This window comes from Canis aureus, chromosome X (assembly GCF_053574225.1).
Source record: "Canis aureus isolate CA01 chromosome X, VMU_Caureus_v.1.0, whole genome shotgun sequence".
In the NCBI taxonomy this organism is placed as follows: domain Eukaryota; kingdom Metazoa; phylum Chordata; class Mammalia; order Carnivora; family Canidae; genus Canis; species Canis aureus.
Window position 1 is genome coordinate 34255129 of NC_135649.1, and position 23937 is coordinate 34279065.

General features: G+C 36.7%; 1 long non-coding RNA gene across 4 annotated transcripts in view; it reads left to right on the top strand.

Moving 5' to 3' along the window:
• Positions 1-20109, top strand: part of LOC144307833 (uncharacterized) — a 130568-nt gene extending 110459 nt beyond the window's left edge. For all 4 annotated transcript variants that reach the window (XR_013374535.1, XR_013374536.1, XR_013374533.1 and 1 more), the window contains exons 4-6: positions 8238-8328; positions 8484-8584; positions 19871-20109. This is a non-coding gene — a long non-coding RNA (uncharacterized LOC144307833). The remainder of the gene's footprint in view (positions 1-8237; positions 8329-8483; positions 8585-19870) is intronic.
• The last annotated feature ends 3828 nt before the right edge of the window (positions 20110-23937 follow it).

A 23937-nucleotide genomic window follows, 5' to 3' on the forward strand; every position in this document is an offset into this window, starting at 1 on the left:
GACTGGGGGGCTCAGTGGTTTAGCCCTGCCTTCAGCCCAGGGTGTGATCCTCAAGGCCCAGGATCCTCAAGGCCCAGGATCGAGTCCTGTGTCAGGCTCCCTGCATGGAGCCTGCTTCTCTCCCTCTCAATCTTTCTGTTTCTCACGAATAAATAAATAAAATCTTTTTTTAAAACTGAAATCAATGAAGAAAGACAAAACAAGAACTAGACTGTTAACTATAGAGAACAAACTGATGGTTACCAGAGGGGAGGTTGATTGTTTTTTTTTTATTTTTTTATTTTTTTTATTTTTATTTATTTTTATTTTTTTTTTTGATTGTTGAATGGGATAAATAGGGAATGGAGTTTAAGGAGTATGCTTACCATGAGGGAACAAAAGAGAGAGAGAGAAAGAGAGAGAGATGGGAGGGAATCTTTGAATTAACATTAAATAAACAAAATCATAGCCATAAACAACTCAAAGAATACAGTGATTAAAAAAGAACACACATTTTCTGAAACTCATTATGCTTCTATGTACTCCAGACTAGCTCCTCCCTGTATTTCTGTATATTGCCTGGCATTCTATCCAGCCAGTCTCCTTAGCCATAAGTCTGCTTATCCATACCACCACATCCAAATAGAAATAAAAGTAAAAATTTTATAATTGCATTTTAAAAATTATAAAACATAAACAGCCCATGTTAAACAGTGATATCCCATGGTTGATTTGGATATTAAGTATTTTATATGTCATAGAAAAGAATTTTTAAGTATTGTAACCTTCATGAAATCTAAAAAGCTTATGTTAAAAGTTATTACCTTTTTTTGGATATTCTAAAGCATGCCAGTTTGGATTAGCTTTCAGACTTTCAGGGCATATAAAAAAAACTTAGAATAAGTTTGTTTATAGTTACAACAAAAATACCTTCAACTTTCAGATATTTAAAGAAAATACCCTAAAAATTTTTTTAAGGACAACTTACTTCTTTATAAAAATATATATCATGTTATATCTTCCTGTTAGATTGTCCCCTTTATTATTATATAGTATCTTTTTCTCATTACAGTCTTTGTTTTCAAGTCTATGCTGGGGGTGGCTGGGCAGCTCAGTTGGTTAAACATACCACTCTTGATTTTGGTTCAGGTCATGATCTGAAGTCATGAGATCGAGCACCCCATTGGGCCCCATGTAGAGCCTGCTTAAGATTCTCTCTCTCCCTCTCCCTCTGCTCCTCCTCCCGCTGCTTGTGCACATGCTCTCTCTCTAAAAAATAAAAAGATTTATTTTGTCTAATATGAATATTGCTGCCCTGGCTTCTTTTTTTTTTTTTCCTGGCTTCTTTTCACATAAATTTGCATGAAAAATATTTTTCCATTTCCTCACTTTCAATCTGCAGGTGTCTTTAGGTCTGAAATGAATCTCTTGTAGGCAGCAAATAGCTGGGTCTTTTTTTTTTAAATCTATTCCATCGTTCTAAATCCTTTGGAGTGATTAGTACATGTCCATGCAATGTACTGATTGATAGGTATGTATGTATTGCCATTTTCTTACTTGTTTTGTGGTTGCTTCTGTAGTTCTGCTCTAATGCTTTCTTCTTTTGCTCTCTTCTCCCACAGGTTTTATGGCTTTCTTTAGTGATATACATGGATTCCATTTTCTTTATTTTTTGCATATCCGTTACTGGGTTTTGATTTGTTTTTGCCATTAGATTTGTATACATCATCTTCTGCAATCACAATCTATATTAAGTTGATAGTTGATTATGTTTGAACCCATTCTTTATTCCTCCTTCCCCCATGTCTTAGGTATATGATGTCATACTTTATATCCTTTTATTTTGTGAGTTCCTTGACTGATTTTTATAGATATCCTTGTTGTTTTTGTTCTTTCTACTTTTCTTACTTATGGCTTTTCTTGTCTACTCAAGTCCCCTTTAACATTTCTTGTAGGGCTGCTTTAGTGGTGATAAATTCCTTTAACTTTTGTTTATTTCTCCTTCTATTCTGGATGATGCCCTTTCTGGATGGAATATTCTTGGCTCCAGATTTTTTTCCTTTAAGCACTTCAAATATGTCAGTCTCTTCTGGTCTGCAACATTTCTATGGAAATAGATGATAGTCTTATGGGGTTTCCCTTGTATGTAACTATATTCTCTTCTTTTAAAATTCTCTCTGTATCACTACTTTTTGCCATTTTAATTACTATGTGTCTTGCTATGTGGACCACAGTGGCTTGATTTTATTGAGAGATCTCTGTGCCTCCTGGATCTGGATATCTGCTTTCTTCTGATGAGGGAAGTTTTCAGCTATTATTTCTTCAAATAATTTTTTGCCCTCTTCTCTCTTCTTCTGAGAGCCCTATAATGTGAATGTTATTTCGCTTGATGGTGTTCCTGAGTTCCCTAAGTCTATTCTCATTTTGCATAAATTTTTACCTCACCTGCTCAGCTTGATTACATTACATAATTCTGTCCTTCAGGTCACTAATTTGTTCTTTGCCTCCTCTAGCCTGCTATTTATTCTAACTAATGTATTTTAATTACTTTTATATGTTCTTCATCTGATTGGCTCTTTTCCATATCTTTGTTATGGGGCTTCCACTCTTTTCTCAAGTCCAGTGAGCATCTTTATGATCATTACTTTAAATCTTCTATCAGCCATAATATTTATATCTGTTTTGCTTAGGTCTCTTGCTGTGGTTTTGTCCTAGTCTTTCATTTGGGATATATTCCTGTGTCTCTTCATTTTGCCTAACTCTGTGTGTCTGTTTTTTGTGTTAGAAAAGTCATTTACATCTCTTGCACTGGAAAGTAATGGCCTTATGGAAAGAAGTTTTGTAGTGTACCCAACATGGTGCATAGTAAACATAAAAGAACTAATTGATAGTAATACAATAATAGTAGGGGACTTTATCACTTACATCTATGGGCAGATCATCCAACCTGAAAGTCAATAAGGAAACAGTGGCTTTGAATAACACATTGGACCAAATGGATTTAACAGATATATTCAGAACATGCCATCCTAACACAGCAAAATACACATTCTTTCGAACTGCATATTCTCCAGAACATTCTCCAAAATAGATCACATATTAAGCCACAAATTAAGTATCAGGAAATTTGAAAAGATCGAAGTTATACCGTGCATGTTTTTAGACCACAGCACTATGAAAGTCGTAATACACGGACGTTAAATAATATGCTATGAAACAATGAATGTACCAGCCAAGAAATCAAAGAAGAAATTTAAAAATAGATGGATAAATAAAAATGAAAACGCAGTGGTCCAAAATCTTTGGGTTGCAGCAAAAGCAATTCTAAGGAAGAAGTTTATAGCAATACTGACCTACCTCAAAAAGCAAGATAAATCTCAAACAACCTAACTTTACACCTAAAGGAGGTAGGAAAAAAGAACAAACGAAATCTCAAACTAGCAGAATGAAGGAAACAATAAAGATTAAAGAAAAAAATAAATGACATAGAACTAAACAAACAGATACACCTGGCTGGCTCATTTGTTATAGCATGCTACTCTCAGAATTGTGAGCCCCATGTTGGGTGCAGAGATTACTTAAATTAAAAATAAAGAGAGAAACAAACAAAAAAACAAACAATAGAACACATCAGTCAAACCAGGAGTTTTCAAAAGATCAAGAAAATTGATAAACCTCTAGGCAGTCTCATCAAAAAAAAAAGAGAGAGAGGACTCATGAAATCACAAATAAAAGAGGAAAAATAACAGTCAACACCAAAGAAATACAAAAAATTTTAAAAGAATATTATGAAAAATTATAAACCATGAATCAGACACCCTAGAATGGATAAATTCCTAGAAACACATGAATTACCAAAACGGAAGCAGGAAGAAATAGAAAATATGAACAGACCAATTACCAGGTATAAAATTAAATCAGTAATAAAAAAAAGCTCACAACAAATAAAAGTCCAGGACCAGATAATTTCACAGGTGAATTTTACCAAACATTTAAAGAAGAGTTAATACATATTTTTCTTGGACCTTCCTAAGAAATAGTAGATGAAGAGCTCCTGGGTGGTTCAATCAGTCAAGTATCTTCCTTCAGCTCAGGTAATGATCCTGTGGTCCTGGGATTGAGCCCCACATTAGGCTCCCTGCTCAGCCTGCTTCTCCCTCTCCCCCTGCTTGTTCTCTCCCTCTCTCTCTCTCTCTCTCTCTCTCAAATAAATAAATAAAATCTTTTTAAAAATTGTTTCATGGAAGAGGAAGGAAAATTTCCAAATTAATTTAATGAGGCTAGCATTACCCTGATACCAAAACTAGATAAAGACACCACAAAAAAGAGAGAGAGAGAGAGAGAGAGAGAGAGAGAGAGAGAAGTACAGGCCAATATCTCTGATGAGCATAGATGTAAAAATCCAGAAAAATACTAACAAAATGAATCTAACAATACATTTTAAAAAGTCATTCACCATGATTAAGTCACATTTATTCTAGCCACGCAAGTGTGGTTCTATATTCAGAAATAAATCATTAGGATACGGGACATCAACAAGAGAAAAGATAAAAACCCTCAACAAAGTAGGCTTAGAGGAAAAATACCTCAACATCATAAAGGCCATATATGAAAGACCCACATCCAATATCATCCTCAAATGGGAAAAACAAGAGCTTTTCTGCTAAGGTCAAGAATAAGACAGATATAGGATGCTTGGGTACCTCAGCGGTTGAGTTTCTGCCTTCAGCTCAGGGCATGATTCCAGACTCCCGAGATCAAGTCCCACATTGGACCCCCAGCATGGAGCCTGCTTCTCCCTCTGTCTGTGTCTCTGCCTCTCTCTGTGTGTCTCTCATGAATAAATAAATAAAATCTTAAAAAAATATACGGTAGGTCCACTTTCACCACTTTTACTTATCACAGTACTGAAAGTCCTAGCCATAGCAATCAGACAACAAAAGGAAATAGAAGGCATCCAAACTGGTAAGGAAGAAGTGAAACTTTTATTATCTGCATATAAAGAACCCTAAAAAGTCCACTGAAAAACTACCAAAACTGATGAGTGAATTCAATAAAGTTACAAGATAGAAAATCAATGTACAGAAATTCATTGCATTTCTATACAGTAATAATGTAGCAGTAGAAAGTGAAGAAAAGCATCCCATTTCAATTGCGCCAAAGATAATAAGATATCTAGGAATAAATCTAACCAAAGAGGTGAAAGACCTGTACTCTGAAAACTATAAAACACTCATGAAAGTAACTGAAGAGGACACAAAGGAATGGAAACATATTTCATGTTCATGCACTACAACATCAAATATTTTTAAAATGTTATACTACCCAAGCAATCTACAGATTTAATGCAATCCCTATCAAAATATCATTAGTATTTTCCACAAAACTAGAACAAAAAAATCCTAAAATTTGTATGAAACCACAAAGACCCTGAAAAGCCAAGGGAGTCCTGATAAAGAAGAACAAAACTGTAGGTATTACAATTCCAGACTTCAAGTTATATTACAAAGCTATAATCATCAACATAGTATGTTATTTGCCATAAGACAGACACAGAGATCAATGGAACAGGATAGCCCAGAAATAAATTCATGATTATATAGTCAATTAAGCTTCATCAAAAGAGGCAAGAATATGAAAGGAAAAAAAGTCTCTTCAACAAATGGTATTGGGAAACCTGGACAGCATCATGTAAAAGAAAGAAACTGGACCACTTACACTGTACACAAAAACAAAGTTACAATGGATTAAGGGCCTAAATGTAAGACTAAAACCATAAAAATCCTAGAAGAGAGCACAGGCAGTAATTTCTCTGACATCCATTATAGCAACATTTTTCTAGGTATATCTTCTGAAGCAAGGGAAACAAAAACAAAAATAAACTATTGAGACTACATTAAAATAAAAAGGTTCTGCACAGTAAAGGAAACAACAAAGAAAACCACGATACAATCAAATGAATAGGAGAAGATATTTACAAATGATACATCTGATAAAAGGTTAATATCCAAAATATATAAAGAACTAATACATTTCAACACATACAAATACATAACCCAATTAAAAAAATGGGCTGAAGACATGAACAGACATTTTTCAAAAGAGGACATCCAGATAGCCAACAGATACATGAATAAAATGTTCAACATCATTCATCATTAAGGAAATGTAAATCAAAACCACAATGAGATATCACATCACACCTGGCAAGGATGTGGAGAAAAAGGAATCTTTGTGAACTATTATTGGTGGGAAGGCAAACTGGTTCAGCCACTGTGAAAGCATATGGAGGTTCCTCAAAAAGTTAAAAAGAAAACTACCATATGATCCAGGCATTTCAGTACCTCGTATTTATCCAAAGAATACAAAAACACTAAAGATACACATATACACCTATTGTTTATTGCAGCAGTATTCACTAGTCAACATATGGAAGCAGCCCAAGTGTTCATCAATAGATGAATGGATAAAGAAGTGGTGTATGTCTCACACACACATATATACACACAATGGAATATTATGCAGCCATTAAAAAGAATTAAATCTTGCCATTTGCAATGACTTGAGTGGATCTAGATAGTATGATGCTAAACAAAACTCAGCTAGAGAAAGACAAATACCATGATTTCACTCATATGTGGAACTTACGTAACAAAAGGAAAAAAAATGAGCAAAGAATAAAACAAGACAAACCAAGAAATAGACTTTTAACCATAGAGAACAGAGGCTTACTAGAGGGAGATGAGGGGGATGTGTGTAATAGGTGAAGGGAATTAAGCATAACACTAAGCTTAATGAGCACTGAGTAATATATGGAACTGTTGAATCACTATATTGTACACCTGAAACTAATATTTTTATTTTGTTTTGTTTTTTTTTTAAAGATATTATTTATTTATTCATGAGAGACACACAGAGAGAGAGAGAGGCAGAGACATAGGCAGAGGGAGGAGCAGGCTCTATGCTGGGAGCCCGATATGGGACTTGATCCTGGGCCCCCAGGACCACACCCCAGGCCGAAGGCACACTAAACTGCTGAGTCATGAAACTAATATTTTATTCCAGTGTAGTTAACATACAGTGTTACATTAGTTTGAGGTGTACATGAATAAATAAATTAATTAAAACAAAAAATTGTTTCCAATAAGAAAAGTAAATGATAATGTTCCATGTCATTGCATCTATAAGAGTTAAATAGTAATGATGATCAGGGTATCTGGCTGGCTCAGCCAGTGAAGCATGCAATTCTTAATCTTGGAGTTGAGTTCGAGCCCCATGTTAGGGTTAGAGAGTACTTAAAAAAATGGTAATGATGATTATAATAATGAAATCATATAGACTCTGAGTTCTGAAAAGCACACATCATGTTGATCAATTTTTCAACCAAATTCTTTGTTTTATAATTGTCAATGAATTCAATTGTATATGAAGATAAAACAGAAATAATAAGCCTCATACTATTCCAACTCCTAAGAAAATTTCAAATTAACAAATTATCTTTGCTGCCTTCAAAATGCATTATTTTTAATCTCAAATTTAATGTAAAGCATGACATATAATTTAATACCTGTTTCCACTAGCTAAATTATTTGATCAGACTTATATAGTGTGATGCTTCTTTGTGTGTTTTACACAACAGTTTTTAATACTGAAAAATACCACTTGATAATTTTAATCACAATTAATAATTGATTAATATAATAACACTTTATTCAGTATTTCAGATTGTGTAATATCCAATACAGGGAACAATCTAATAACCGTTCAATGTGCATTTCTACACTTTAGTAACACTACACCAGGAATTTGTTATTCCATTCAGTTGGATTATGTGTTTGCATGTATATGATTTGATCAATGAAAAATAAAATTAAAATGTTTTAAATTGTGTACCTAGGGACGCCTGGGTGGCTCAGCGGTTTAGCGCCTGCCTTCGGGTCAGGGCATGATCCTGCAGACCCGGGATCGAGTCCCACGTCGGGTTCCCTGCAAGGAGCCTACTGCTCCCTCTGTCTGTCTGTCTGTCTGTCTCTCTCTCTCTCTCTCTGTCTCTCTGTGTCACTCATGAATAAATAAATAAAATCTTGTGTACCTAAAAAGCAGGTCAACGATTTTCAGGGTTGGGTAGTATAGTATAGAGAATATAGGAAAATGGTAAAAAAAGAAAAAAAAATGATATGTAAAACCAATGCCTGTACTCATCTTTTTGTGGTTATAACTATGTGAATTATTAATTTGTGTTATTTGCTTTTCCTTAGAAGATAAATAAAAAAAGAAGATAAATCAAAGCCATACATTTGAATTTGAGGATTATACACAATACGTTCACAACTTTATGCAAGACTTTCCGTAAGTAACGCTGCATTTTAAAATCCTAGAATCTGAATATCTGTGATGATTTGTCTTTTGACCTCACAGAACAAGAAAAGAACATTCAACCAGGAAAGGTTATACTGATAATAAAGTTCTTAAATTTGAAAATGTCATCTTCTCCCTTTGTACAGGCCTTTATACAGTGTCCTAAGAGGATTCATTATGAGAATAATGTCAATCACAGCTTTAACACCTTAGTATGGAAGGAGCTAATGAGAAAGCACATTGGAAGGTGAGACTTCATGTTCATTTTTAAATAATTGGTCTTAATTTTTCTTCTATGGAAAGAGTTTAAATCACTTTATCATGAATCTATCTGAACCATTAATTTTTGCAGCTTCCAGGTAAAGTCCAGCACTTTGTTTATACAGAGTTTATGGGGAGAGGGCAGTAGAGTTCATCTAATCTTCAGTGATACAATCATCCATTCAAGTCCTTAGTATGATCCCTTGCAATGAGAGCACAGCATGCCTGCATATGTTATTGGTGATTCTTAATAGAAGGTGGTTCCCAAAACTCAGCCCCCTCTAACCATCTGGGTGACCAGGCATCTCCCAATTCAGGGTGAAGGGGAGGAGAAAGATCTGTTGGTGCCTGTGGTGCTACAGTTATGGCTAATGGCTAGCCTTTCAGAAGCCAGGGGAGGTCCAAGCCCATGCTGTCCTGCCCATGCAAAGTCCTGATGTTGCCTCCATGGTACTTGTTTGGCTCATGGACCTTGCTGTTAAGTGTCTGCCAGGAGTCTTTTCCACTATCCTCCCTGGGCTCAAATGAATTGTTTTCAAATTCAATGCTTCTTTTTTTCTGATTGATCAAATCTACTGTTGAAGTTTTGTATTTTCTCCATTTTATTTTTCACCCTCAGGATTGGTTTTGTTTTGTTTTGGTATGTTTTCTATCTCATTGTTGAATTTGTTTTTTTTCATATGTTTCTGTTGATATTTTTATTCTTGTTCTGTTAGAGTTTATGGCATTTCTTTAAAATCATGATTTTGTATTTGTCAGGCAACTCATAGATGTTTATTTCTTTGCATTAGTTACTGGAAGTTCATTGTATTCTTTTGCATTCCTTTGATGTTGCCTTGATTTGTCATATTCCCTGTAGTCTTGAATTGGTATCATCACATTTGAAGGAACAGGTCCTCTTTTATTGCCTGCCTTTCTAAGACTTTCACCTGCAGATGAGCAGAAAGTTGCCACCCAATTTGGGTACATGGTGACACAGGGTTCAATGCTGGGTAAACGGACACATGGGGATGCCAGTTTAGTGGGGTAGAAGTATGGTTGACTGCAGGATTGAATTATAAGCCCACACACAATACCAAGGCAGGGTTATAGGTCCATACACAATGGTGATACCAGAGCACAGTCTTGCCCACAGTGACATTATGGCTGGAGAGGGTAAAAAGGGTGGGGGGCAGAGTGGCAGCCCCTGTTCCAGAAGGATGCAGCAGTGGCTCTGGGGATGGTATAGAGACACAGACTCTGTGCAGGTCCATCAACACCAGCACTGGCCAAGACTCTGAGGCTCATCAGTGCTGAAAGATCATGAGTTTTTGTGGTGGTGACTTGAGCTGTTGGGGTCCTTAATGGTGAAGGCTGCTGTTCTACCCTTTAGCGGGAAGCCACAGACAAGGGGATTCCCTTTGCCACTAAGCTATGTTGGCCTGGGAGATGGGGTGACACAGGCAAAATGCTTCCTAAGCTTTTCTATGCTGTCCTTCTTGGTTTTTGTAATCTGCTTTGTTGGTGGAGCTACTTCATTGTACTTTGGGGCTCTCCCTGCACTATTTTCATCCATGGGTAGTTGTTAAACAGTTGTTTCTATCGGGCATGAGGTCTGGGGTCACCTACTCTATCATCTTGCCTGTGTCTCCTGTTGGTCGAATCTTCTGTTGTTAATGTTTTCTAAGGCTAAATCTGGTTTCTATAATAGAGCATTAAATCTTATGAAGAAAGGTATCCTTATCACTAAGTATACAATTTAAGGGTTTAATTTAAAAATCACAACTGCTAGTGAGATGAAATTTCTTAATTGAAAGAACAAAATTTGCCAGCTGCAAATCTGGGTCAGATCAGAACTGACATGAGATTACCTTAACTTGGGCCACAATTCAAATTCAGAATGAAGCCAAGCAAGGTAAGCAAGAACTACCTCTTCACAGTATTAGTCAGATACGTTACTGTTCCATGATCAGAAATGTTTGTTTTTCATTTATATAGATCAGTGAGTAATATATATAATTGTGAAAGTTCTATAGAACTAACTCACACCTTTATAAGTCACAGCAACATTTAGAGGACAGTTTGGCAATCTCTAAAAATTTATAAGTCATGTATTATTTGACCCAATGGAATCTGTCATACAAAATATCATAAGCAGGTAAAGATAGAACTACCCATGGCATTGTGTTAATAGGGAAAAGTTGGCAACAATGTAAAAGTTTATCAGTATCAGACTGGTTAACTTAATCATGGTCCAATGATACTAGAAAATATTGTACAGCTATTAAACTGGATTATAAAATTATATCTATACTATGAAAAGTTACTGAAGATATATTGCTAAGCAAAAATAACACAACAATGCATGCCATGATATCAGTTGGGCACATACACAGGAACTTGTAAGATGCACTGAGTTGGACAGATGGATACGTATAGTTGCTTGTAGATGCATAGATCTATCTTGAAAACACAAAGATATGCTACAGCAAGAATTTCTGGAAAAAGAGCAGACTGAGAAATGGGACTACACTGTTTGCTTTGTTGCCTATGTGATACATTAAAATAAAATGGGCCTGTATTTCTTTTAAAATAAACCCAAGGGGCACCTGTGTGGCTCAGTGATTGAATACCTGCTTTTGGCTCAGGTTGTGATGTTGGGGTCCTAGGATCAAGTCCCTCATCAGGCTCCCCATGGGAAGTCTGCTTTTCCCTCTGCCTATGTCTCTGCCTCTCTCTCTGTGTCTCTCATGAATAAATAAATAAATAAAATCTTTAAAAATAAATATATAAATAAATAGAATAAACCCAAGCCTCCATACTGTTTTTGTGCCATTGTAGTATCAGTGAGCAGAAGGTCAGTGGGCAAAGATTTCAATTGGGTTGGTACACATGATAAGAATGAGGTAAAACCCTGGGTTTATTCTAAACTTCGTCTTTGGAACTGGAGTTAGGCATGAAGTCAGATTAGTTAAATGTATGTATACACACACACACACACACACACACACACATACACACACACACATATATAAAACAGACCACAGAATGTTCTTGACATTCCCAAATGCCACTGATGATCAGAGCTCTATTTGAAGACTGAAATAGAGATGTACAAAATGCAGCATATTATAAGGCCATTAAACTTTTCCATTTTCATAATAGAATAGCAATTATTTCCCACAGAGGCATGTGGAAAGGTGAGCAAAAATCATAAATAACTCCTTAAACACACAGAAGTGTATATTAATGTTCGAAATCTGCCAGCTTCTAACTTTACTACTGCTAGTGTCCAAAAATGAAAGCAAAGATAAATGTTTCTGGCACATTCTGACCATTTTTTCAGTGCATATAAGCAGTTGAAAAATAGCATCCTAGAAGACCTTCAAATATCATGTAGGATATTCAGTGGATATCCATAGTCATTTCTGGGTGTGTTTCTCTTGTTTTCATCTAGAGTTTCCTAGTAATGTTAAAAACTTGACCCTCGTCTTAATGCTGATTTCGTGATCTTTTAATTAAATCCACTTTGCAGAAAAATCTCAAACGTATGCATCATATGTGGGGCAATCAAAATAATTACACACTTGATTTAGTACAGTCTTTTTCCTGAACATTTTTGGTGGAAAGCTAGTAAAAAGGAAGGAAAATATAGGTATCCGGGGGGAAGTTCAGCTAAATATCAAAAGGAAAATGAATTTAAAGGAGGCATAGTAATGAAAGTTATACTTTATCATGGAGGAGGAAATGCTAGCATCAAGAGATGTCTGATCAATAACATTTTAAAAACTGACCCTTATGACAAAACATGAGAGACTCCTAACTCTGGGAAATGAACAAGGGGTAGTCGAAGGGGAAGTGGGTGGGGGTTGGGGTGACTGGGTGATGGGCACTGAGGGGGGCACTTGGCGGGATGAGCACTGGGTGTTATGCTATATGTTGGCAAATTGAACTCCAATAAAAAAACTTAAAAAAACTGACCCTTAACTAATAATTTGGATTTGACAAAATGAATCAATAGGTATCTTTTGCTTTACTCCACCTCAGTTATGGAAGACCATCTCCAAAATGGCCCCAAAGACCCCTGCCTTCTGAGATTAATGTGCTTGAATAATCCTTTCTCCTTGAATGTGGGATGGAACCAGCAACTTGCTGCTAACAAATAAAACATAGCTCAAGTGGTAAACTTCACAGAAAGTCACTTCTCAAGGTCAACAACATGGCTCTGGCTTCCATCTTTTCTCTCACTCTGTCTCTCTTGGAACCATTGCTCTGGGGAAACCAGCTACCAGAATTCTACCATATTCTACCATATAAGCAGCCCAAGTAGCAAGGACCTGAAATCTCTAGCCAGTGGACTAAGAGGAACTTAGGCCTGCTGAATGCCATGCAAGGGAGCTTCACAGTCACTCTTCTGAGGTCTGCCAAATGTCAAGTGAGTGATCTTGAAAGCAATTCTTCCCTCTTTGGAGCTATGTTAGAGATCTTAAGAGGTACCCAGGCAAGCCAGGACCAGATTACTGGCCCATAGAAACTATGAGAAGATAAATATTTGTTGTTTTAAACCACTGAGTTTTGTGGGACACCTGGCTGGCTCAGCTGGTAGAGCATGTGACTCTTGACATCAGAGGCTCGAGTTCAAGATCCCACGTTGGGTATAGAGCTTACATTTAAAAAAAATTATCTATCAATCAACTTTTTTTCTGAAATAGTGTGTTTAGTTTGAAGTGGTTTTTTTAAGGGTTTTATTTTTAAGTGATCTTGACACCCAACATGGGGCTCAACCTCACAACCCTGAGATCAAGTGTATGCTCTACCAACTGAGCCAGCCAGCTTCCTCTAGGGTTTTATAAATCATTTTTTTACACATATGAAAAGACTGCATTATCTGTTTGAAAAATACTCAGAGGTGTTATTTTTTTCTGCAAATAAAAATAAAAAATAAAAATGAAACAGTGTAATCACCCCAACTATTGGTTGTGTTGTATTCACTTCTCTTATAACAAGAATTCCTAAGATATGATGTACTTTAGGGTACACACTGAAATCTGAAATCTGGTGACCGGGTCATAAGTAGAAATATGCAGATGACTATATAAACTCTGAATTGTGCCTGCATCCATGAAGAACTCAGCAAAGTGTTTTAACATGTATTACCATATTTAATCCTTGTACAAAAAATTAGGGTTTTTTTTTTTACTCCCATTTAATACGTGAAGAAATTGAGGCATAGGAGGTGACAGAGGTTAAATAACTTGCCCAGAGTGACACAGCAAGAAGATTCAGACTCAGGCACTCAGAAGCCAGAACGTACCCTCTCATCCACAACAGTATGCACCTCTCCTATGAGACCACAATCAATTCAGAGACTGCCTTCTTTATATATAGTGTTATGTTCTGTTTGATTACAAAGCAGAGAAATTTAAGATGACAGATGTACGTGTTAGCAAGGATAAATATTCACTTGTGATCAACCAGAAATGCCCTGTGAGATAGTATAATTTGAGTAGTTAAAAATGAGGTTTCTCAAGGGGGAGTGCCTGAATTCTGATTTCAACTCAGCCAGTAGTTTTGGTACAATTCCGGTTAAGTGTATTATCCTCCTTTAGATTTACTTCACTGAATGTAAGCTGGTGATCATATCAGACGTTACCTCATAAAGCTATTGTAAGCATTAAGTGAAATAATACACAGAAGGGTTTGGAATAGTTCCTAGATACAACAAGGACTTAATAAATGTAAACTCTTACGATGATGATCATATTACCTGACAGAGAAAACAACATTTAACAGAGTTTTAGGCTCTTTACCTTCAGAGGAAAATAGCTATCCAAATTAAGTGAAAATAGGCTAAAAGAGAAACACAGTGAAAGAAAATAGCATGTATCGATACTCCACCATGCCAAATACTCTTTTTTAAGATTTTATTTGAGACAGAGACAGCACAAGTGGGAAGGGCAGGGGAGAGGTAGAGAATCTCAAGCAGACTCCATGCTGAGCATGGGGAGCAATGCGGGGCTTGATCTCACAACCCTGAGATCTCACTACCTGAGCCAAAACCAAGAGTTGAATGCTTAACGTACTACATCACTCAGGTGCCCCCAACAATGCCAAATACTCTTTTAGATGCACTGCAAACATCCTTTTCTTTAATTTTCACAGAAGACCGCATAAATAGCATCCCACTGTATAAATGAGGAAGCTTTAATTGAGGAACTTATCCAAGACTTAAAAGCTGCCAGGTAACAGAGATAGCACAGCTATCAGGTACCAGAGGGTATTCAAATCAAGGTACAGTGGACTATTTCACCAAGACACACTTTTGGGCTTAAAGGACAGAGGAAATGAAAAATTACCATAAATTGTGAAGGCATAGCTGGTAACTTAGTTAAATTCGGGTGTTCTTTTGATTCTATTTGTATACATGTTATCTACTGCATGTCATGGGCAAACTTCTGTGCAGGATGCACATGGTTGCCAGGCAGGGCTATACAGTTTGTGCCCTGTATATGGTGCCCAGTCAAGGGAGTAAAATCAGAGTTGAAGTCCAGTCCATGATCCATTCACTGAGTCTTGAGCCTACGTGTATAAATTTGCCAGAGAAGAGGGACTACACACTAGTGAAATATGAGTTAACAGAGTCCTTAGGTCTTTGTAGTAACTGAACTGTGACGTGGAAATTTATCTAACTTTGCTTACCCTGTGAGGTTAATTTCTTAACTATTGCTGTTTACTTAGTACTGATGGGGGGATTGTGTTTATGAAACTATTACTTAGATGAAACTCAGATCCCACTTCAGCCCCCTGGAGTCACAGAAACAAAGGAACACAGAATTGGCCCCTGCTCTTTCACTACAATTTACTTCTTACTCTGTATTAAATAATTTGAACATTGTTTTGTTTAATTTTACAATTCAATTTCTTTAAGATTTTATTTATCTATTTGAGAGAGAGAACATAAGCAAGAGGGATAGGGAGAGGAAGAGAGAATCTCCAGCAGACTCCCTGCTGAGCTCAGAGACCTACTCAGGGCTCAATTCCAGGACCCTGAGATTATGACCTGAGCTGAAGTCAGATACTTAACTGACTGAGCCACCCAGGCACCCCTTTACAATTCAATTTCTTAAGTGAAGTTATAACAACGTAAGGATAACTATGACTGTACTTACTTCTTCATCTCATGTCATTGACACAAAACTCTACTGAGGTGTATTTCACATAAAACAACCAAGGGGAGAAGATGTATTTCTTCTTTATTAGCAATGATACATAATGTCCTGATTATAAGAAAATACTTTAAAAAATTTTTTTTTTAATTTTATTGTAATGTTAGTCTCATTTACTCAAAGGAGTTTTCTAGCTGTTGTTATAGCATACTCAAAATAAGCAAAAGCCATAGGAGTTTGAGAAGGTGTGGAACAGAAACTTAGGTAGAAAAATAATTAAATGCCGAGGGGTGGTCAGTTGGTATGCAACAGAAACTCATGCTAACATAAGCAAATGCAGGATTTTACTATTAAGTACTTCTTGGGACACAGAGGTGGCTCAGTTAAGTCAGTTAAGCATCTGACTCTTGGTTTGGGCTCAGGTCATGATCTCAGGGTCCTGGGATCTTTGGCAGTCTGTTTGACATTCTCTCCTCCTCTCCCTCCCCTTCTGCCCCTTCCCCCACTTGCTCGCACTAGCGCGCATGCACACACACACACACACACACACGCTGTCTCTCAAACCAATCAGTCAATCTTAAAGTACTTCTTTTCCCAGACCCCAAGGGCAGAAATGCAGTCAAGCCTCATGAGGTAGTAGAAACATGAATTGAAAAGCCATTTGGAAACTATTCATCCTGTGTGTTCATCTTTCTCCTTTCTTTTGGACTCATGGTTTTTCATTGTTGCTTCTATTTGACCTTTCAATTTCCTTTTTCTACAGATTGGCTTTTACAGCTTATCTCTACACATGGTGTAAGAGGGCTACCTCACAACGCTCAAGTCTTTTTTATGTTAAGAAGATTAAAATCACATTTGACCATATAGATTTGCTTTTAAAGCATAATAACCAATGTAAAAAGAAGATAGTGATCTTTGGTACCTAGTCTCTCACGTATTGGGACCGCATGTATACCTTCCTCCTCCTACTGTTCCCTCATTCCAGAGGCATAAAATGAGTCCCTATCTACCCTATTTTGTAGAGGCCTTTTTTTCATCTACTTCTAAATAAATGACAATGTAATCACGAGGTAGGTATTTGAGTGTTTCACTGACAATTGCATTACAGGTGAGGAAAAAGATAAAAGGATTTTCATACTGAAATACAGTGTCCTACTGAAAGGAAGAAGCATTGCTGTGTAATAATTTCCACTATTCCAGGGATTCTAAAAATTAAGTATAATCTGGAGGAGTTGTTAAAACAGAGATTACTGGGCTCTACTCCCAGAGTTTATGGTTTACGAAGTAAAGGGCAATAGGATGCCTGGGTGGCTCAGTGGTTGAGTGTCATGATCCCAGGGTTTGGGGATCAAGTCTCACATCAGGGTCCCCACAGGGAGCCTGCTTCTCCCTCTGCCTATGTCTCTGCCTCTCTCTGTGTGTCTTTCATGAATATATAAAATCTTAAAAAAAAAAAAAAGAAGTAAAGGGTGAGGCATGAGAGTTTGTATTTTCAGTAAGTTCCCTGGAGCCACACTTTATTTATTTTTTAATCTTTATGTACGTATGTATGTATGTAAACTCTGCACCCCACATGGGGCTCAAACTCAACCCCAAGATCAACAGCTGCATGCTCTATCAACTGAGCCAGTAGGTGTACCTCCTGGGGCCACATGTTAGAAACCACTGTATCAGCATATTTGTCATTATTATGTTTGGCTGAGTGCAAATTGACTTTTAATTTTTCTCATACATAACTTAGTCAAAGATGCTTTGCTGTGCTAGGCAGGCTGGCACTAATACAGGAAGGCAGAAGGCAGGAAGGAAGAGGAAATTAACCAGAGCTCGATTGGTTTTGTAAAATACTTTAAATCCATTCAATAGCTGCTGATAATAGGCTATCTTATGGTTCCTTTCTGAACCTCCTAGTATGTACTTCTATTGCTGCATGAAAGGAAAATAAAAACAAGGACAAAGCAAACAAAACCTGGCGTGATAAGATATGATGTTGCACATAGGGATATTAAAATGCAAAGACCAAACACTGAGGAGATTAAAGAGATAAAATGTTTAGTCTCAGAAGGTACCATTTTATTAAAAGATTAAGAATTAAATAATTCACCTTCCCTTTCGGAGAAAAATATCTGGTGAGAGATAATAAAGGATTTGAAATAATAAGAAACTAAATTCCACCAAAAATGTTTTAAAGTCATGGGTTCCCTGAAAGCATCGGTTTTAAAAAATCTCTTTCACAAACAATATATTCTCATCTCATTTGTGTTAATATGATCAAGTTCAAAGAGCTGTATCCAAAGATACACGACACTATGCATTTGTCAAAAGCCATAGAACTTGGCAGCAGAAAGAGTAAACTTGATGTCCGTAAATTTAAAGTAAATGATTTAAGAGGTCAGGAAAGCCCGGGATGGAAGGCAGACCATGATAAAAGCCCCTAACTATATTACAAATGCATGCAACAACTTCACTAAAAGAAGAGAGAGTAATTTTGGAAATGAGTGGAGACTGTAAAAGCAAAAGGAACTGTACATATAAACACTGTATCTAGTTGACAAAGCTATTTCCCATGGAAATATAGGTTAACAATTCTGAGACCACTATAACATGTAAACTAGAGCTGAGCAATGTAAGTTAATTGATAGCAAATGGTGAGAGCCAGGAGCCTTGTTATTGGGATAGGAGGTTACAGACAAGCAATGGGAAAAGGCTAGAATGATCATGTGGTAACTGATTAGAATGGGAAACATCACTTTGAACTCATGTTTACATGATAAACATGATAGATGCATATAATATACAGATTATATAGAGATACAGTAGAAAGATTAAAAACTATGCAAATACAGATTGTTATACTTCCATACATTTCTTTTTTAAAAGATTTTATTTATTAATTCATGAGAGACACAGAGAAAGAGGCAGAGACATAAGTAGAGGGAGAGGCAGGCTCCCCGTGGGAAGCCTGATGCGGAACTTGATCCCAGGATCCCAGGATCACAACCTGAGCCAAAGGCAGATACTCAACCACTGAGCCACCCAGGTACCCCACTTCCATACTTTTCTTTACTCTCTCAGCTGTGAAAACCTAGAAACAATGATACCCCAGTAGCAATGAGCATGCCCTGCACCCAGATTTTGGTTTGTAATATTCTTCTCCAATAACAATTACTCACAAAAGAGGTTGATTCAAGGATCAGGACAGGTAATATACAAGATGAGCCAGCAGCATCTTGCATTGAACAAATTCAGGAAACGTTCAAAGAATCAGATATTCGGGAGTCTGTCAGAGGGACACAGAAGACAACTGAAAGAACTCTCAATGGCCAAAACTAGGTCAGTTTGACAAAGTACTATTATTAAAGAGACATAAAACTATAACCACAAGTCTATTGATATAAATGACTGAATAAATAAATAAAGGTGATAAATGTGGGAGAAGAGACAAATCTCCCATGAAGAATTCCAAATAATTTATGTAGATACTATGCCTTCAAGATGGTGGACCACAGTTCTCAGTCTAAGTCTGGGCTTCATGGAGTACGGACAACAGAAACAACAATAAATGTACGATGGAGAAAACTAATGCTACCTCAGCCAAGGTTAACATCATCTGTGATAAGCCATCTGGATAGTATGTATCTTTGATGTGATGAGAATGACACTTTACCTCTGGAGTCTTCCTCCCCTCCATTTATAACCCCAGTCTAACAGAAATACTTCAGAGAAATTCCAGCTGGGGAAATTTTTACAAAATATCTACAAAATATCCACCTTCCGGGCAGCCCAGGTGGCTCAGCGGTTTAGCGCCCCCTTCTGCCCAGGGCGTGATCCTGGAGTCCCCGAATGGAGTCCCATGTCAGGCTTCCTGCATGGAGCCTGTTTCTCCCTCTGTCTGTGTCTCTGCCTCTCTCTCTCTCTTTCTCTCTCTCTCTCTCTGCCTGTCTCTGTCTCTGTCTCTCATGAATAAATAAAATCTTTTTTAAAAAATCCACATTCCTCAAAATTGTCAAGATGATCAAAAGCAAGGGAAGTTTGAGAAACTATCACAGCCATTTTGCTTCTACCTAGGAATAGACTGGCTCAAATTCTTAACCATTTTTTTTCTTTTTTGCCACTTTTCCTCACCTCAGAGACTATGACAGTGGTATGGATGGCAGCAGCTTCAGCACTGAAGAAACCAGATGTTTCCAAGGCATTTCAATTGTTAGAAGTGACCAACTTTGGGTTTATTATGAGAGGTCAACCTGCACCTGAAGAATAAGAATTGCCTCCATTTCCTTGGCTGTGTACCACCATGATCACCAAATAAAACAACCACTCAATGAAAAAAAACTATGGAAAAAATTAAAGTGGAATGATTTAATAGAGAGTGAAGTCTGAGAAAAATCAGTTAAGGGGGTAACAGTTGGAATTATGACCTGAATTGGTCATCTTTGGAGCTAGGCATATGACTGATGAAGGAACTCTTAGGGAAGAGAAATCAAAAGTAAAGACCAAGGAGGACATGGAGTCTGGTGATGAAAGGAAGATGGCAGTCATGCCTATAGAGGTCTGGAAAAGGGTGCAAGGGAAGGATTGAAAAGTAGGCAGTTGCGTCAGGTGGTACCTTGTAGGCCAGGATTCAGTATTTGGATTTGTCGTTGTTTTTTTTGTTTTGTTTTGTTTTGTTTTGTTTTGTTTTGTTTTTTGGTTTTATCATTAGTTTTCAAGGATTTTAAGTACCAGAGTGATGTGGCAGGATAGGCTTTATTTTTCTCTTGTAGTCTTTTTTAACTGAAGCAATACATACAAATATTCATTACACTGAATAAATCTTTTATGCAAAACAAAGAGTTAATTCATGAATAGTCCATCCAAGTGTTTAAGTGTTAATTGTACTCCAACTTCAATATCATTAACTCAAAGCTATCTCCTCTCTCTTACAAAAGAAAAAAAAATCATTTTAATTGAACCATGCAAAAATATCATAGGTCATATGTGGCCTGCTGGCAGAGATATTTGTCCCTGCCCCTGGACTTCCTTTCAGCACACTCAAAAGATTAAACAGCAGAGTGAAGTGCAAAACAACTTCCTCTTAATGACCTGTTTTTGGCAGAACTATTTTATCTCCATTTGATAACTAGGTTGCTGAATGCCACCAGTGTGGGAGAATTCTTAGACACATATTCTCAATAAACTTGTTTGTTGTTAATATTTTGGTATATTTTCTTTAACCTTTTGTTACACATTGGTTCCCTTTTAAATATAATTTCGTATTGAGATGTAATTTTTTTTAATTTTTTTTTATTTATTTATGATAGTCACAGAGAGAGAGAGAGAGGCGCAGAGACACAGGCAGAGGGAGAAGCAGGCTCCATGCACCGGGAGCCCGACGTGGGATTCGATCCCGGGTCTCCAGGATCGCGCCCTGGGCCAAAGGCAGGCGCCAAACCGCTGCGCCACCCAGGGATCCCGAGATGTAATTAACATAAGATAAAATTAGCCCCTTTAAAGTGTCAGTTTAGTGGTTTTGGTTATATTCTAAAAGTGTCCAGCTATAACCAGTAATTCCAGAAAATTTTGCTCACCCCAAATGAACATCTATGTTCTTCAGTCTTCATCCACCAATCCTCTCATCATTCTCTAATCCAGGCCTCGGATACCTCTAATCTACCTTGTCTCTAAAGCTTTGTGTACTTTCAACATTTCACATAAACATAATGATGTATTGCCTTTTGTGTCTAGCTTCTTTCACTTAGCACAGTGCTTTCTAGATTTATCCATGCTGTAGCATGAATCAGTACTTTGTTCCTTTAGGACTGAATAATAGTCCATTGTATTAACATATTACATTTTCTTTATACATTCATTAGCTGATGAACATTTGATTTTGGTATTATGAATGATGCTGCTGTAAACATGTACAAGTTTTCATGTGGATATATATTTTAGATTCTCTTGGGTATAGGCTTAGGAATGGAATTTGCTGGGTTGATAAATCTAGGTCATTTTTTAAGTAACTTTCAAATTGTTTTCCAAATGGCTGCAATTCTTATATTTTCACTATCAATACAAGGGTGTCATTTTCTCTCCATACATTCCAATAATCATTATTTTTTGTGTTTTTATTTATAGCCATCCTAGTGAGTGTGGAGTATGGTCTCATTGTGACTTTGATTGGTATTTCCCTATTGAGAAATGATATTAAGTATTTTTACACATTGTAAACCTATCAGCAAAGATTTTTATTACTGCTTCATGCAGCTATTTTTTGAGTCAGGGAAAATATATAAAAATAGATAAATGTATTTTTATACATTATATTTCCCATTTTGTTACTATTCAGGGTGTTGTTTACTTACAAGGATTTACATTAGTCTCTGTGTCCCTACATTTCAGCCTGAAGAACTATTTTTAGTATTTTGCATAGGGCAGATATGCTACCCATAAATTTTCTTAATTTGTATCCCAACAATCCTCCACCTCCTCAGGCAGCCACAATGTTCAACAATTGTCTCTGGTCACTTTCAACAAATATTCTCAAGGAAAATGCTGTTCATAGCAGGCAATTACTTCTGGTATTCTTTCTACTCATCCCATATCTTTTCCCTATAACATAAGATAACAAGAATGACTTTCTTTTTTTTTTTTTTTTCAAGAATGACTTTCAAAATAAATATTTCAACCACCGGGCTGAAACAGCATTTAGAGGAAGTGGAACAAGATGGTATTTATGGAATATAAGTTAAGTTCAAGAAGATCAAATATTGATAGCTCACAAAAGTGAGTGAGGGATCTTGTTTTTTCCTTTGTAATAATAAATCCAAGATATTTTTAAACGCTCGCTTAGATTATGATGAAAAATAAGTGTCCCTGCCATTCATTAATCATAACGTTACATGTGCTTTCAAATCCCTACAATCCAACATGTATAATTATCCTCTACAACCCAGAAAAGAAGTGCCTGCCTGGAAGTGGTTTTGTGTTTTTTTTTCCTAGCTTAATTTTCCAGAAGGTACAACCTGAGGCAATCAAGAATATGTAGGAAATACTTGTATTTATATGGAAGCTTGGCATCTAGAGTTTACCCAAAGCAAACTACAGACAGCTCTAATAGTCTACTAAAGCTCTGTAAACACATCTGCCAGACATTGGCAAGTGAAGATAACTTGTAGAGTCTGAGTTTATGGCAGGTTGGCATTTTCTCACCTCAAACCATGAAAACAGTACTTCATCCATATGCTATAATGACAACCCTGACTTACTGTCTCCACTGTCACAATTTTCAGCAAAAGTAACTTAACTCCTGACCACAGGTTCAGTCTGGTTTGCAGCTCTAAGGAAAAACCTACCTTTTAGGTGACTTAAGTATAAGAACTCTACTCACAGATCCAAAGTTCTGAGGTTTAATATCAAGTCAAAGATACACTATTCACAGTGACCTGCCTCCTAGCTTCAATTAAGTACCAGGATACTGCCTTTATCCCTTAAATTGAGCTCCTCATCTCAACCATTTAAATGGTATTGTCTTAGTACTAGGTACAGTCAACTAATGAAGAAATCAAGAGTCAAATAATGCAGAAGAAATGCAAGTTCCAGAGATAAGTTTTTTCTCCTTTTTGCCCACCTGGTTTCAAGGCCAGAATATGCATTATATTTAGATAGTGTGCTTTGGTGGATCAGATATTCATGTTCGCTAACAACGAATAAGCTTTTAGTAGGCCTATGTTCTCATTATGGCTCATCACATATTAACTCTGACATTTCACTTTTCTAGGCTCAGTTTTCACATCTGTTTAATAGAGATAATCACAAGGTTGTCTCCATCTGTTTAATGAAGACAATCATAAGGTCATTGTACACATCAAATAAAAATATGTATTTAAAGCACTAAGCATCATTCCTGGCACTAAAGCTCAACCAATATGTTGGGGGATGAAAAGGTCGAGGAAAAGATGGTGGAGGAAGAAGGACATATGGAGGAAAATAAAACATGAAGAAGAGAAGTAGAGGTAGGAAGAAGTGACAGTGATCATTTTGGTGATGGTGGGATTGTGGCAAAGGACATTGGTTTCTGCCACAGTGCTTGTGTTACCTTAAATAAGATAGTTTATCAGTCCGATCCTGCCTCCACTTCCTAATGTGTAAAATCTAGAATCTGTAATAATTGCTATGCATACTTGCAGGACTGTAGTAAGAATTAAGTGAAATAAAGGAT